Raw genomic sequence first — 15,724 nt, 5'->3', positions numbered from 1 at the left:
GCTTACAAAACAAAGACTATGATATATCTAGATTAAATACAAAAGCCTGAAAAACACCAAAGTACAAAATCAGCTATTAACAACTAAGGCATTAAATAACAAAAGACAGACAGCAAACTTCAGACAGTCTGGATCCTGGTGATGTGATAACTGGGCACATTTTGGATGGGAGTCTTGCTCTTTCCTGAAAGAGCAGGTTTCTGGGTGTTCCCAAAGCCACCTTTTCCTCTATAGGTCAAGCTGACCTCAGTAACTAGGAGTGCCTTTTATCACCTTTGATTGATAAAACAGCTATGGCCATTTCCGGACCATAGCAGCCTACCACTGTCATCCATGCACTGATAACCTCCTGGCTGGATTACTGCAATGCACTGTGGGGGGGGGGCAGCCCTTGAGGTTGGTCCAGAAGCTGCAGCTAGTGCAAAATGCAGCAGCTTGACTGTTCACTTGGGCAAGAGGTTGTCACCATATTACCCGACTCTTGAAAGATTTGCACAGGCTGCCAATTAGCTTCTGGGTCAAGTTCAAGGTGTTGGTTTTGATGTACAAAGCCCTACATAGCCTAGGACCAGGATACCTGAAATATCATCTCACCACTTATGTGCCCAATAGATCACTGTGCTCTGCAAGCAGGAGCCTCCTGCAGATACCATCTTATCAAGAGGTCCATTCTGCATAATATAGGATTATTATGCCTTTCGTTTTGCGGCAACTTCCCTTTGGACTTTCCTCCCCTTGAGGAATATGATACAATTACAATCTCTGTTGTCTTTTTCTAGTGCCTACTGAAGACTTTCCTCTTGCAACAAATCTTTTAAGCCAAGATCTTCCCCAGTCTTCATCTGTACTGGAATAGTTTGGATTCCTTTGGGAGAATGGTTGGGATATAACAACATAAATAAATAAAATAACCCCAGAAAACTGCATACAGCAATTGGTTTACAAAGCTGGAGTACATACTCAGCCTCTCTTAACAAAAAACACAACTAGTCTACACACAGCAATGGGAACTCTCCTTATGTCCTTTTATGCCGCATTCATGATTTTTTGGGGCTCATCACAGTATTGGCGTGGTTTAAACTTGGTCCCAAATTCAGTACTATTTGTGTCAGCAGAAGTTTTGGGGTGATCATACTGCTTAGTTTCCAATTGGAAAGCTTCCTGCTAAATTCCTATAATTTTTCATACTACAGATGTTTCAGGGTTGGGTGGTTTTTTTGGGGGTGGGGGGAGGTTATCCACATTTGTTGCACTATAGCTCAATAAGTGTTCCCCTTCCAGATGCCAATAATGTGTAACATTAGGGAAACATCACAGAATAAAGTTGAACAATGTATGGACAGTCTAGTATAAACCTACAGTTAAAGCACTATTGTTGCACAATACGCCCTCAAAAAACCCACCAAACCCACAGTGCCAGACAAGCAGATTTTTCTTAAGAGGATAAGAAGTGCCTTGCTAGATCAAATCAAGGTCTACCTAGACTAGCATTCTTTGCAAGCATCCTGGCAATCAGGCACTAGCTGATCCACCAAAGGAAACCAGATCCCTCTTCCATGCCAATCATAGAATTGTAGAGTTGGAAGGGACCCTAAGGATCATCGAGTCCAGGAATGGCCAAACTTGGCCTTCCAGATATTTTTGAGACTACAACTCCCATCATCCCTACCTAACAGGACCAGTGGTCAGGGATGATGGGAACTGTAGTCCCAGAACATCTAGAGGGTGAAGTTTGGCCATGCCTAATCTAGTCCAACCCCTTGCAATGCAGGAATATGCATCTGTCCCATACAGGGATTGAACCTGCAACCTTGGAGTTATTAGCACCATGCTCTGACCAACTGAGCTATCCAGCATCCTAATATATATATATCAGTTTTCAGGAATCCACTGTTAACGAACTGAGCAGACCCCCCTCTTCCCATAGCAATTATACAAACACTCTGAAAAGCAAGAATATGCATCTCAGTTTCCTCAGCAGCTAGAAATAGAAGTCACTCGGTTCTAACTTTCCCTGAACACAACCTCCTTAGGAGACCATCTGCTGCTGCAGACATGTGCCACTTCCCATGACCCAGGTATAAGGCCAGTTCACCAAAAGGATTAGACTGTTTGGATTCCATCAGCATTTCTTAAGAATTCTCTGATCTAACATGGTTTCTATTTAAGCTCTGAGTTCACAGAGGAAATGTTCAGCCCAATCTCTCCCTTACTTCAGCAAAAAACAATTTATACCAGAACCTCTCCATGGTCAAAAATATGTTATTGCTCCTAATTAAATGCGGGTGGTGGGAAATTATTTTTGTTTTTGCCCTCAAACATGCAGGTCTCCTCCTCCTGTTCCTATGTGTCATGCAAGTCAACATTTATCCAATGCATTTTATTGCTTGATAAGAAATTATTATTATTATTATTATTATTATTATTATTATTATTATTATTATTAATACCACACCCATTTGGCTGGGCTTCCCCAGCCACTCTGGGCGGCTTCCAACAAAATATTAAAATACAGTAATCCATCAAACATTAAAAGCTTCCCTAAACAGGAATGCCTTCAGATGTCTTCTAAAAGTCTGGTAGTTGTTGTTCTCTTTGATGTCTGGTGGGAGGGCGTTCCACAGGGCGGGTGCCACTACCAAGAAGGCCCTCTGCCTGGTTCCCTGTAACTTAGCTTCTGGCAGTAAGGGAACCGCCAGAAGGCCCTCGGCGCTGGACCTCAGTGTCCGGGTAGAACAATGGGGGTGGAGACACTCCTTCAGGTATACTGGACCAAGGCCGTTTAGGGCTTTAAAGGTCTTTGAATTGTGCTCGGAAACGCTTGAAGACTTAGCAAGTCACTACATAGTGTGGGGACTATAAAAGGACAGCCAATTCTCGGGTTTTACATCAGAAGGACCTTCCAATAGATAACCTAGGTGCTTTGTGGCAAGCAGAGTCCTTAAAGGAATACAGAAGAGGTACCCCAAGTTGGGCTGCATAAATTCTGTGCAGGCACAGGGAAACCTATGTGATACAGAGCACAAAATTCCAGCTTTTTAAAAAATCGGTAAGTCAAAAGACAAACGTTGGGGACGGCAAGGATAGATTTGAAAAGGAGGTGGGGAAACCTAGCGTAAGAACAATTGAGAAGTTGATTGCTAGTTCCCTGTTCAAAACACATCTTAATCAGTAAATGTAACAAGCAAGGAAAGTTTATATGCCCCTATTAACATGTATCCCCATGACTGGGAGACTAAGCTCTTCAAGACTGACAGTGGTTTGCTCCAATCAAAAATGTTCTTGCACAACTTGCATTAATTGTGTGATGACTCCAGATGACAATTACAAATAAGGAAGTGAGGGGAGGGGGTCCCAAAAGCATTGGGCAGCTTCAAAGCATTCTCCTGGAGGTTTGGGTAAGTTCTAACTTGACATTTTTGCATGCCTCTTCAGTTTCCCATGAACAGGAGAAATGGGACAAATTAAACAAAATATAATGTAAATGCGCTCAATATTATTTTCCTTATGCAGGTTGCAGGGTTTGGGCTTTTTCTACATGAAAGCTGGGAAACCTTGCCACATAATTATTATTTTTTTAAGTGCACACAGCCTTCACATTTAAAAAGGAGAAAAGTGTAAACATTTATCCTGGAACTCTTGCAGTTCACTAGTTTAATAGAGGATCCTGCCTATGCCAAGTAGTTCTTATTCCAGCAAAGCAGTGGGATGTGTCAGAATAACTAAGGAAATCAGAAAACTGCCTTTCATTAGTCAAGGCCCAGTGCAAACAGGGTGGCATCTGCTGGTGTTATTTGCCAAGCACATGGGCTCACGGTAGCCAGCATATCTCAACAGCAACCATCCACGTTTCTAGGCTTCTTTAACCATCCCACACGCATCGCTCTTCCAACGGGTTCATAAAATGGGGCTAATCGAATCTCTCTTAAAAACTCCCTTCCACTTAATACCAAGAAATCCACCGTCTCATCCTGCACTGCACCCCCCTCTCTCGTTAGCAAGGCTTTGGGCTTTACTGCCCAATCAATTCCCTGCAGTGGGGCAGCATCTGCCACAGGCAAAGGGAACAAGGCAGCCTCAAGGAGCAAGCATTGCCCCTGCACAAGCCTCAGATCCTCTCCTCCTCCTCTCCCCTGCTCTTGTTTGTTATTACACGTTGCCTGAAAATGGGAGCCATAAACCATGTCGTTCAGCAGCAGCTGCTGAAGGGAGCGTCACTTCTACCGCCGTTTTTTACAAGCCAGATTTAGTGCCCAATGAAAGGGGAGACTGTGCCATTTATCTTTTTATCAGACTTCAGCATTAAAGGGGTGGGGAATACCAAAGCAACAAGCTCCACCACCACCATCTCCAGCATTCCTCCTTGGCTAAAGCAAGTTGTGCTCTAACAAGTAGGGGACACGTAACCCCCTCCCCAGATCATCCACTGACAACCTAATGCCCGGCAGATGTTATGGACTACAGCCGTGCTGGCTAGGGCTGAAGCAAGTTGGGATTCCAAAACATTTGGAGAGCACCAGGTTGGCAAATGCTGTAATTGATGAATGACGAATGGGATCATAAGCTATACATGGAATGGTGTGGGGGGGTGAACCATGAATCCAGACACTTCCTCCAATTGCATCTGGAATATTCAAATGTGAACTCTAAATATGCCACACCCCATTACTTTTCTGTAGGCGGCTGGAGGGATCATATGAGTATGGTCTGCTCACATGAACTCAAGTTCATATGGCAAGGTTTGTGCACAGTGGGGTGGGTATATGAGCCAAAGGCTCACTCCCCTCCAAGCCCCATCCCATGTATAAGTTACCGTATTTTTCGCTCTATAAGATGCACCAGACTATAGGACGCACCTAGTTTTTGGAGGAGGAAAACAAGAAAAAAAATATTCTGAATCTCAGAAGCCAGAACAACAAGAGGGATCGCTGCGCAGCGAAAGCAGCGATCCCTCTTGCTGTTCTGGCTTCTGGGATAGCTGCGCAGCCTGCATTCACCCCATAAGACGCACACACATTTCCCCTTACTTTTTAGGAGGGAAAAAGTGAGTCTTATAGAGCAAAAAATACGGCATAGCCAGGCCATCTGCTACCCAACGCCAACATGGACTATCAATACAGTTGCTCAGAGGCTACAATACTACTCTGCTCTTCTCATAGGAACAGTGGGATACAAATGTAGCAAATAAATTAAGTTTAACCAGCCTTCCCAGACCTGGTGCCCTCCAGATATTTTGTACTACAACTCCCATAATCCGGGACCACTGGCCACAGGTGACTGAGGCTGATGATACTTGTAGTCCAAAACTAAAGAGCACCAGGTGGGAAAAGACTGATCTGCCTAATAGTGTAATATATTAAGGCTCTTTCTCCCACATCCTTTGTAGTCAGACACCTAGCAGCAAGGGGCTTCTCCAAACACTTGTATTATTAGCCCTCACTCCTGTTGAGAAAGCACTTTCCTTTGACAAGTGCATATACCACACCTCGCCCAGGTAATTTAAATAAGGCCAGAGCACAAAGGCTATTGTTGGCTACCTTCACATGCTCCCAAACTGCTGGAAAGCCAAACGTGGAGGGGCACAGCCAATGCAGCTAAGAAACAAACTGTGCCTGACTATTGGGAAAGAAGGGACAATGAAGTTGACATCATGGTACACAGCAACCAGCACTAGATGGGAGGATGGGAGGGGAAGAAGGGAGTGCAGCGTAGGGGACAGTTTTCCTGGCACTTAAACTCACTGACACAGCATTGCTGTGGGCATGCAAATAAGACTTAGGAGAGCTAGGCCCATAGGGACTGGGTGCGCATCCTGTACAGGATGTGATGTGTACATGCTGTACTGGCACATGCCAAATGAAGGGGAGAAACTCAAAATGAATGCACACTCACCTGCCAGTTCAAACCAGCCTTCTAGACAGGCAGGCCCTGAGAAAATACAGAGTGCATTTGCACAGACCATCTGAAATATTGAACGCCTTGCACAGCGCTGACATGACAAGTGTGCTAGCTTCTTTCCATATTGTGCCACATTTGTTGTGCATGACAAAGTTCAGAAAGGACGTGGTCTCTCTCGGGACAGAAAAGGATGAAGAAGCTATAGCCCCTCCAGAGATTGTTGGACTCCCATCAGCCTCAGCCTGAATGGTCAATGGTCAAGGATTATGGAACTCGAGTCCAACAACCTCAGGAGAATCAAAGGTTGACCATCCCTGTGCCATAACCACTAAGCACTCTCCACAGCCCGCATTGTGGGTAAGGCTGAGGGTGGCATACAAGGGGCCCATATGGCTGCCAACACTGAAAGGATGCAGTCTATCATGAAAACAACAAAAACAACAAAAGCCACAGCTGTGCTGTTAAGAAGGAGCATTTCTGAAATATCCCTATCAAGCCGGTGCAACAGGAGGCTCAGCTCTGCTTGGCATTTCCTCCAAGAGGTCTCCTGTTAGGCTGTGCAGTAAAGTTATCACAGCTCTTTCCATTCACTGCCTCTCCCATCAGGACTGGCAACAGAGATGAGAATTGCAGGCAATTCTATCAGGTGTCTCCTGGGAACTACGGTAAGTAACCTACTATCTTGAACCAGGCTGAAGCAAATCATTCCCCATTCAGTTACCGTGCCAGCAGTCGCCCCACAGTTGTTATAAATCATGCCTGGATTTCCCCTGTCCATTCCACAACCTCTCTGTTTCTTCCAACAAAGGCTTCCTTAAGGCTTTCCACAACTTCGGAAGACTGGTAGACACATATACACACAAGAAAACAAGACAGGCCTGTTACGCTTTTAAAGACCAACAACTTTATTGTGGTATAAACTTCTGTGGGCTGCAGTCCACTTCATTCAATGCATAAAGTTTTCTTTTTAAGGAGACAGAAAAATAAGAATTACTTTTTAAGCTAAAAACCAGGAGCAAACAATAACAAAAGGTCCAGATTCCGACTTTGATGGGTGGCATCCTGAAATCAAGCGGCCAAAGATGACATATAATAAAGCTCAGGGACAGGCAGTGGGCGCTATTTGTATTTTAGCTTCTGCTATGAACCCAGTCTTATTATTTTAATTATGATGTGCCTAATTACCCACATAGCACTACAAAGCCACCAGAACCCAGAACACTCACCCTCTGAGTAGAGCTGACAAAGTGCAGAACTGCAGCTGCTTTCCCTATTTTGCTTGACTGGCAGTGGGGTCAAATGACAAAATATTTCTTCCTAAGTGCTCTGTTACAGTAGTGTAAAGCACATTTGCACTAAGGTACTTGAGAGCAAAGCATAAATCTATTCCTCATCTCCACCTAGAGAGCCATAAAGGTATTGCTTGCCAACGGTCAGTACTTTCTGGGATGGATCTAGGGCCATGGCCAATCATTTGCTCCACGACATGGGGGTAACCGGCTGGTTTATCACCCCATGGCAATGAACAGTGGCAGCACATTGCTCTCATGTCATTTGATTGCTAGTCAGGAAAAAACAGCATCTCTGTTGAGCAAAGGCAATTGCCAAGTTGCCGTGGGGCAACAGATTCCCACTGTGTTATGCAATAGAGCAATAGGGCTAGCCTTAGCAGGGGATTAATTCCTCAGGTAACGTCCCCATACTTTGTGGGCATTACCTTAGCCTGGTATGTTGTGAGTGGGAAAGAATTCAGAACATGGTGGGTGTTGTGGGAGGGAGGTAGAATGCCATACAGACAGGTACAAAATATGAGCTGGTCTATGGTAGAGATGGAAAGGCCATCAATCAACAGATGCCAACAGATACACCAAGCAACTCCTGGTCCACGTTCCAGGCCATAACTTAACTGCTCATGTATTTTCACTGAAATAAATGCAGAATTAGTACTTCAAACAACAGATTCTACATCATGTATATCCCTGAAGAGTTATGATATAGGACTTGCTAAAATAAACCAGGTATTGCTAGACTACCACTCGCCTCAGCCTCAGGCAGCATGACCTATATAATCAGGGATGGTGGAGTTACAAGCCCCATTCTTGATCTAAACAAACAACAACAGGTTCAAGATAGGAAACCTTTTAGCACTTTCTTATGATCTGTATCTTTAGTATCACAGGGTGGATAAGAGGGGGAGGAAAGGACTGTGTGTAGGCATTTGACATTTTCTTGATGCTGACAAAACTTCTTGCAATGCACTTAGCTAAATCTAGAACAGTTTGTGTGGTACTGTTTGTGTGGAAAGTCTGTTTGCTGGCCTGCCTTCTGCACTGTGTGTGGTCACTTAGGAAATTTATAAGATCAAGCAAGCCCCAAAATATAGACTTGGCCTTTTGTATGTGCAAGTAAGACCAAAGTCATTATTATGTCAAGACCTCTCTATCACACAGCTAGTTTTCAAGGCAGGATTTTTTAATACACGTGATTCAGAGCTGCCCTCTATGCAGTCATTTCATCTAAGAGTTGCTTATTTTTAAAAGATTTTTTTTTTCCAAAATAATATTTTTTCAAGCATCAAAAGAATCTTATTTACAGATCACTTCCTAGCCAAAATTCTTGGAACTGTTGATAACATGCTACCATGTCAAACCACAATCATTAAAGAGTAAAATCCAACAAAAGAGATATGATTATTATTTTTTCCCTTTAGAAGTGCAACAACTGATACTAACTCAGGATGAGACCCGGCCAGGCAAACGTTCTCTGGAAAAAATATTATTGTTGTTGTGGCATGTTTTGCATAGTACTATGCCAGCTTTATAGCAGTATTTTGCTGTTTAGCTTGTTTTATTTATTTAAAAGGTTATATATCCTGCCTCTTTTTCTAAACAAAGCGAACACGCAACAACAACCAGGATGCCTAGCAAACATGAAACAATGAAAGCACTCAACAACCAACACAATGGCCCACAAACCCAATTTGCCAAACCCCCCAAAAGTCTTGATAGAAAAGATGGTTTTCACTAATGTCAAAAGCACAGCAGTTAATAAGCCAGACATTCCACATCCCTACAGAAGACATTGCCCAACAAAGGTGCCACAACGGGTTAAGACACTACCAAACTAAAGGGGGGGGTGTTTATTTGGGGGGTGAAAGCCGCACATTTATCTAAGCATGTGAGGAGACGCACACAGGTAAAGCCAATCATTAACATTTTGGGGGGAAAGCACAGATCAAAACCAATTTACTTCTCTTTTGTAGGTTTACCTATGTGCTCACTTAGTCATATTCCACTTCATATATCTCAGTGACAAAGTGAGCTCTGACCCACAAAAAGACTTGTGTCACAATAAGTTTGTTAGTCTTTATGATGTCTCGGGAGTCTCTGTTCATTTTGCTGCAATGGATTAACCCAGCTACTCCTCTGCAAATTCTCGTAAAATATGGCAAGGCCTCACTGCTGCCAAATGATGCACAACCGAACAACAGAGAAATATTGAACAAACCACTTTACTGTCACGAGGGGAATTTCAACCAGTATGCCTTTGGCTTTTCCACAGCATGCTCAACTTTCTATCTAGTACAGGGATGGGGAACCTGCAGCCCTCCAGATGTTGCTGGACTACAGTTTCCTGACCATTGGTCCCTGATGGCTGGATTGGTGGGAGCTGTAGTCCAACAACATCTGGCGGGGCACAGATTAGCCACCCAATTCTAGGATGCCCAGTATCTTGCCACTAGTCTTCTTGTGTCATATCAAAACTTACACAGTTCTACTATTCCCATTTTTAACTCTTCCATATTTTCTCAAAGCCTGACACAGGTCACCATACGAGGTGGGGGGGGGGGACAAAGTACAGAATTGGAAGTGGGTAAGCACAAGGGGGATCCTCTTTCCTAAAACACAGCAATGATACCGTCTTTGTAATTGCAACGTATGATTCTGTGCCAACCAACTCCTTGGTGATTTATTCATGGGGGGGAACTGTAATTACTAGTCACATTCTGCTCCTTTTTTTTTTTTGCATGCATGCATGCAGTTTATTTTTTTTAAAAAAATATGTATAGCATACATATGTATATGTATTGTATATGTATGTATATGTATTCAAAAAATAATAACAAGAAGAACATCAAATGAGAGATTTTGGTACAGACTCCTGATTATGCACCTGAGCTGCTCTGTACCATTTTCCTGTTACCTTGGCTTCAGTATAGGAGTGAAGAGCTGAGATACTTATTTAGGGATAGGACTTTGCCAAAGCCATTACTGCTGCTTTCACTGGGAGAAATAGAGGGTTAAAGAGCCCAGCACCTGGTATGCTAGTGAATCAGTGAGCAAGGCCAATGTTGCTGACCCTTCAGCCCTTGCTCAGTTGAAAATATGGCCCCCATTAAAAAACAACAACAGTTGCCAACCAGGAATCTATAAAATACAACAGCAACCACCTCGAACTACAAATCCCATCATGCAACAGCTCTCGCTCTTTGCCAGAAGAGTAGAATATGAGGTTCTGTTAACTTGTGCCTTCACGTTAAGAAGAAAAGCTACGTCTATATGATGCAGTACAGAAGGAAGGCAAAAGCATTTGCACGTTTGCCAGTATCCAAGAGGAAAAGGGGGTGGGGAGGCAGAGCTAAACGTTTCTCAAAGTCCAGAAGAGACTTCATTGCATCAGTTCATTAGTGTTAACATAGACAAAGGTACCAAATGCGCACAGCCCTGACCTCATAAGTCACTCTAACAGCGTATAAATAAATGAAAGACGTGTCTGTAAGGGAGTCCTTTCCTGCGGTGTTTTACAATCTACTACACACACATACAGGGTGGTGGTGTACAAAAACTTTACTGGCACCGATCCCCACCCCCTGCCCAACTCCAGTAGTCACGCCAAGAGTTCACACTTACTGAAAAGCCTTCTAAGTGATCCCAATGAGATCTGCAGTCAAGAGCCAAGCTATGCATTGCGTTAAATCGATAAAGTGGGTGGTGGTGGGAATTTCACAGTGGCGGTCCATGCCACGCCCAACACAACAGGCCCCTTGAGCGCGCTTGACATTACTGGGTCGCCCGACACCATATCCAGACGCGACTAATCGCCCCTCCTCCGTCGCCCAAATGACCAAGGCAGGTCCCCGCCGCCACTCCAGGCCCCAGCGCAACTCCTGGCGGTCCCTACGCCCTCCCTAAACACAACAGCCCTTCCGCTAGGCAGCCACGACGTTCCCGCTGCTCCCCCGGCCTAGACGCTGCAACAAGCAACAGCCTCTCCTGCAGCCAGGGAATCTGCAAAGGACATCTCCAGGGATCTTAAGTAATCGGCCAATGCATGCGTTCGGAGGGGGGTGGAGGTGGAGAGGGAAGACAACGACACAGCCCCATAATTCTCTCGCCGTATGTCCCAATCCGTCCCCCCAGAACAAAGGAGCCTGCTGCCGCTCCGGCTCCCTAGCAGCCTACGCTGCACAATACTCAAGCGCCAGAGGCAAGCCGCCCCGGGAATGGGGGAACGCCCTCCTCTCTTCGCCCCCCAACAAGCTCCCACGGAAAGGAACTGCTCCCTACATCACCCCTGCAAACGGGACCCGCCCTTCGGGCCCCGATCGCCGGGGTAAGCGCGCCCGCGGCTCCCGATCCAGTTCGGGCTCGGCTCTCCCGCTTCCACACCCCCGGTTACAAGGAGAGAGAGAGACAGAGAGCGTTCACACGCACACACCGGCCCCGTCCATTCCGCCGCTCCCCAGTGCAAGCGGCTCCTGCAGTTACCTCCGCTTCCTCCCGCAGCCTCCGCCTCCCAGCTGCCTCATCCCCGGCCAGCCGCCTGCCTCTCCCGGCGAGGATTGCGAAAGAAGCCCGCGAATCACCGCCGGCCTTGCAGGTGCAGAGCGCCCGCCCCGCTCGACCGCCCGCTTACCTACGGCACCCGAGCCTCCTCTCCGCCGCCGCCGACTCAGCCACCTCGCATAGCCGGGCGCTGGGAGCCCCGCGGGCTCAGTCCTCCTCCTCGGAGGTCCCGGCTCGGGCCCGTCCTCTCGGATCCGCCTCCTGCTCGCCACCGCGCGCTTCGGCTTCCCAGCCCCTTCCCCCCAGACAGCTCCCCCGATGGAACCGGCCGCTGTGCTCAGCTCGTCGAAGAGGAGGAGGAGGAGGAGGAGAAGCGGCAGCGAGGGCAGCAGCAGCAGCAGCCTCCCCCTCCCGAGGAAGTGGGCTCGTCCGCAGCGGTCTCCATCTGCACCTACGGGCAAGGGAGAGAGAGAAGCTCGGGTAGAAGACCGTATTGCTCCTAAAAGCCTCGGTCCCTCGGCGCCTCCGGAGGGCTTCCGACGGCTGCGCCCGTAATGCGCCAAAAGCACGCGCCTCTCGATCTGCGGGAGTGGAGGGATTGCTCGCTGGGCACCAGCGGGAATGCTATGGAACGCGCCGGAAAAGGAGACGGCAGTGGAGAGCAGGAGAAGTCTCGAAAGCGCCGGCGGGCGGGAGAGCGCGCATTTCAAGGCCGCTTAGCTCTGCTCTCTCGCGGGCAGCCTCGTGCAATTGCTCTCGGTGAAATGGGCCTGAGAAAGGCGCCACAGCCCTCGCCTCTCCGTTTAGGGTTCTTCTAGGACGGACTGTCCCGCCTAGGCGTTTAAGGGGAGCGTTCCCAGCAGCCATTTACCGGGCTCAAATGCAGCCATTAAAAACACACCACCGCCTGCTTGCTGGTGCGCCAGGTATTAAAGGCACAAAAAAGCAGGGGGCGGGGGTGGAGAGAAGTACATTGAAAAGTTGGCTGCCCTTCCCTCAGCGGGGCAGAATTCAAGGGGTTCCTCCTGGCTAATGGTGAAAAACCTCTGAGGAGAACCTCCTCTGCAGCTGCCCACCCGCCCAATTCCAGGCCTTTGGGACATGGTGACTTCAGCTGTGGGGGTGACTTCTGCCCCCCCCCCTCGTTTCCTCATTGGAACCTCCAAATAAGCGAATGGAATAAGATTCCTTTCTCTTCAGTACATAGAGGGCTATGTGATATGTGAATGTGCATGCACAACATTCCCTTTTGCCTGTTTTCGAAAGGAGTTGCCCAATGAGGATTTCACCTCATTAGTCTTTGGTTTTAGGCCCTTAAAGTTGTAAGCATCTGTGAGTCTGAGCATGGCGGCCTTCTGAAGAGGGAATTTCTCTGTTTATATACAATGTGATTAAGTGGCCTGCTACTAGCATGAGGTAGATGTTTGTCTCCCTCAGCTAGGGCAATGGTGGGGAGGGGGAGAACTATGTTTGCAAGTATCTCATGGTGAAACCCTGATTGCTTGCCCTAGTGGCTGTCTCTAGCCTATTTAAACATTTCAGCTGCATGTTTGGGCCACCTTTGTTGAGGGAGATTGTCATAGAATCATAGAATTGTAGAGTTGGAAGAGATCACAAGTGGGGCTTGAACCCGCAACCCTGAGATTAAGAGTCCCATGCTCTACTAGCACAACTATCCTAGAGTGTTAAAAAGTCATATGAATAAATTCATACAACAATATAGAGAGCTTGTTTACTGTGGGGTTATTAGTATTAATATTATATATTCCCCTTTTGAGTTAGAAGCCATGTGCTTTCTGACAAGGATAAAGATGCAGCTGATGCCTCAAAGAAGCCACTCTGAGCGGTTTGCCCAATACAATGAGCTGCCCAGCGCACATGCTATCCACTGCCACCATGTGCCCATGAGGGGACACTGCAGCACAGTTTTCCATCCCTAAGCAGAGGTTGCTTTGATCAGGGGTGAGCCTACTAGGAAGATCAGAACAAGATGAGATCAGACGCTCTCATTGGTCAAGGTGTGAATAACGGGGCCAGTGTGATCTGTCATATCAGATATCTTGTGTCACAACAGAGTTGTTGTTGTTTAGTCGTTTAGTCGTGTCCGACTCTTTGTGACCCCATGGACCAGAGCACGCCAGGCACTTCTGTCTTCCACTTCCTCCCGCAGTTTGGTCAAACACATGCTGGTAGCTTCGAGAACACTGTCCAACCATCTCGTCCTCTGTCGTCCCCTTCACCAGGTAAAAATAATACAGGCTAGTTCCGGAAAGTTACATTGAGTTAAACAGTTACAAATACCTAAAGAGTTACATTCCTAAACAGTTCTACAGTATTTTAATTTACTAACAAGTACGACTTTAATTAATGTGGAAGCAAGCCCCACTTAAATAAATGGGATTTACTTTTGAGAATACATTTATTTAATAACTACTTTCTTTCCCATTTCTTACCTGCCCTTCAGCATAAGATCACAGGGTATGCTGCTACCATATCACCTTAAAATACAATGAAACAGTTCAAAGCAAACCAAATAATGTACATCAGACAACAGCAGTGGTCCCACAAAAATCACAAACATATTAACTATCCAAGACACACCTGCTGTTTGTGTCTGTCATTCCTTTATTGCTGAGAGACAATTTGATGCAACTGCAGAGAGGGATGCCAAATCAAACATTAGGCATGAATTGATTGATCCTGAGTGATTTTATTGTTATTTTACTCTTTTTGTAAATTGCTCTGGGAATTGCTTGACTGAAGGTTTGTATCTAAATGTAACAATATATGTAATATATGTATATATGTAAGTATGTATGGACAGGTATTTCAAATCAGACACCAGGGAAGGGCTACATGGGTGAGTGGCAGAGCTTTGCATACAGGTGGTCTTGGGTTCATTTCCTGCCATCTCCAATTAAAGGGACTTTATTAAGGTGACAGACTGAGAAAGACCTCTGCTGGAGATCATGATTACTGCTGCTTAGTAAATCACAGAGTCCAAAAGTGCAGAGCAGCTTCAACATGTACAGAGGATACTTGTCCTTTTAGATGGGAGTGAAAATACTCTGCAACTAAAGGGCAGAAATCCCGCAAGTATGAAAACGACCACATGGCAATAGTTCAGCAGGAAGCTCTTGAGGTTCAAATGGAGAATTTCTTGTGACCATGGACAGATTTCCCTTTGCAATTGAGAACATAAAGCATAGCTGTATCACAGTCAAGATATAACAATGCCGATGTACATAACAGCATAAAACGTATCTCTGCCACAATCATGCACATGCATAAACGTTGGTGGCAAAACGGGTGATACAGACATGCTGCCACTAACCACTTATGCTCAGCTTACCACTTACCACCTTACCACTAACCACTTATTCTCAGTTCTGCTCGTCCTAAAGTTGTTGCTGCCTCAGGCTGTGCATAAGAGATAGGAGGAGGAGGAGAAAGGGGATGTGCATAGGATGTACATGCCCTGTCTAGTTTTGAAAAGGAAAGGAATGTAGGGGAAGCTGCTCACAAAAACTGGTGTCCACAGAAACACGATGGCTTTAAGGAGGGTGGAGAATAGTTACTGAAACAAGCAAAGTGGTATCTTTTGCTTAAAAAGTAATCCAAAGGCGCTGCAGGACAAAGCCTCCAAATGTTTTCCGTATCTATCTGACTGCAGTTTTGCCTCTGGCATATTTGAGCATCCTCTGGAAGCTCCAGCTTTCACTTGCCCCTTCTCCTATATCAGACCACTGAATCAGTCACTGACCCTTCTGTCCAGCCAGCAGATCCTGTGCTGAATCTCTAGGTGACAGTGCAACACCTAAGTGACAGTACATCACCCCTTATTGAGTTGAGGATTATTCCTAGGTAAGCATGCCTTGGACTGCAACCTTAGAATAGGTGCATTTGGCTTTGCTGAAAAAAACTGAAAACTGCCAATAAGGTCCTTCATGCACATAAATGACTTTGTCACCTTAGTTCAGGGATGGGGAGCCCCTGGTCCTTCATATGTTGTTAGGCTGCACTCCATCATCCCACACCAC

The 15,724-nt window shown here is 46.0% G+C and overlaps 1 protein-coding gene across 4 annotated transcripts in view; it reads right to left on the bottom strand.

Moving 5' to 3' along the window:
* The window catches only part of RNF44 (ring finger protein 44), a 61,261-nt gene extending 48,423 nt beyond the window's left edge, over positions 1-12,838 (bottom strand). Inside the window, exon 1 of one of the 4 annotated variants that reach the window (XM_083603890.1) lies at positions 11,815-12,838. The gene's annotated coding sequence lies outside the window, so the exon portion shown is untranslated. Of the gene's footprint in view, positions 1-11,616; positions 11,763-11,814 lie in introns of those variants that run through there. The other 3 variants (XM_083603893.1, XM_083603892.1, XM_083603894.1) reach the window with 3 other exon arrangements.
* Positions 12,839-15,724: the final 2,886 nt, after the last annotated feature.

This window comes from Podarcis filfolensis (assembly GCF_964270895.1).
Source record: "Podarcis filfolensis genome assembly, chromosome: 2".
Taxonomy (NCBI): domain Eukaryota; kingdom Metazoa; phylum Chordata; class Lepidosauria; order Squamata; family Lacertidae; genus Podarcis; species Podarcis filfolensis.
This window is presented reverse-complemented; position numbering and strand designations above follow the sequence as displayed.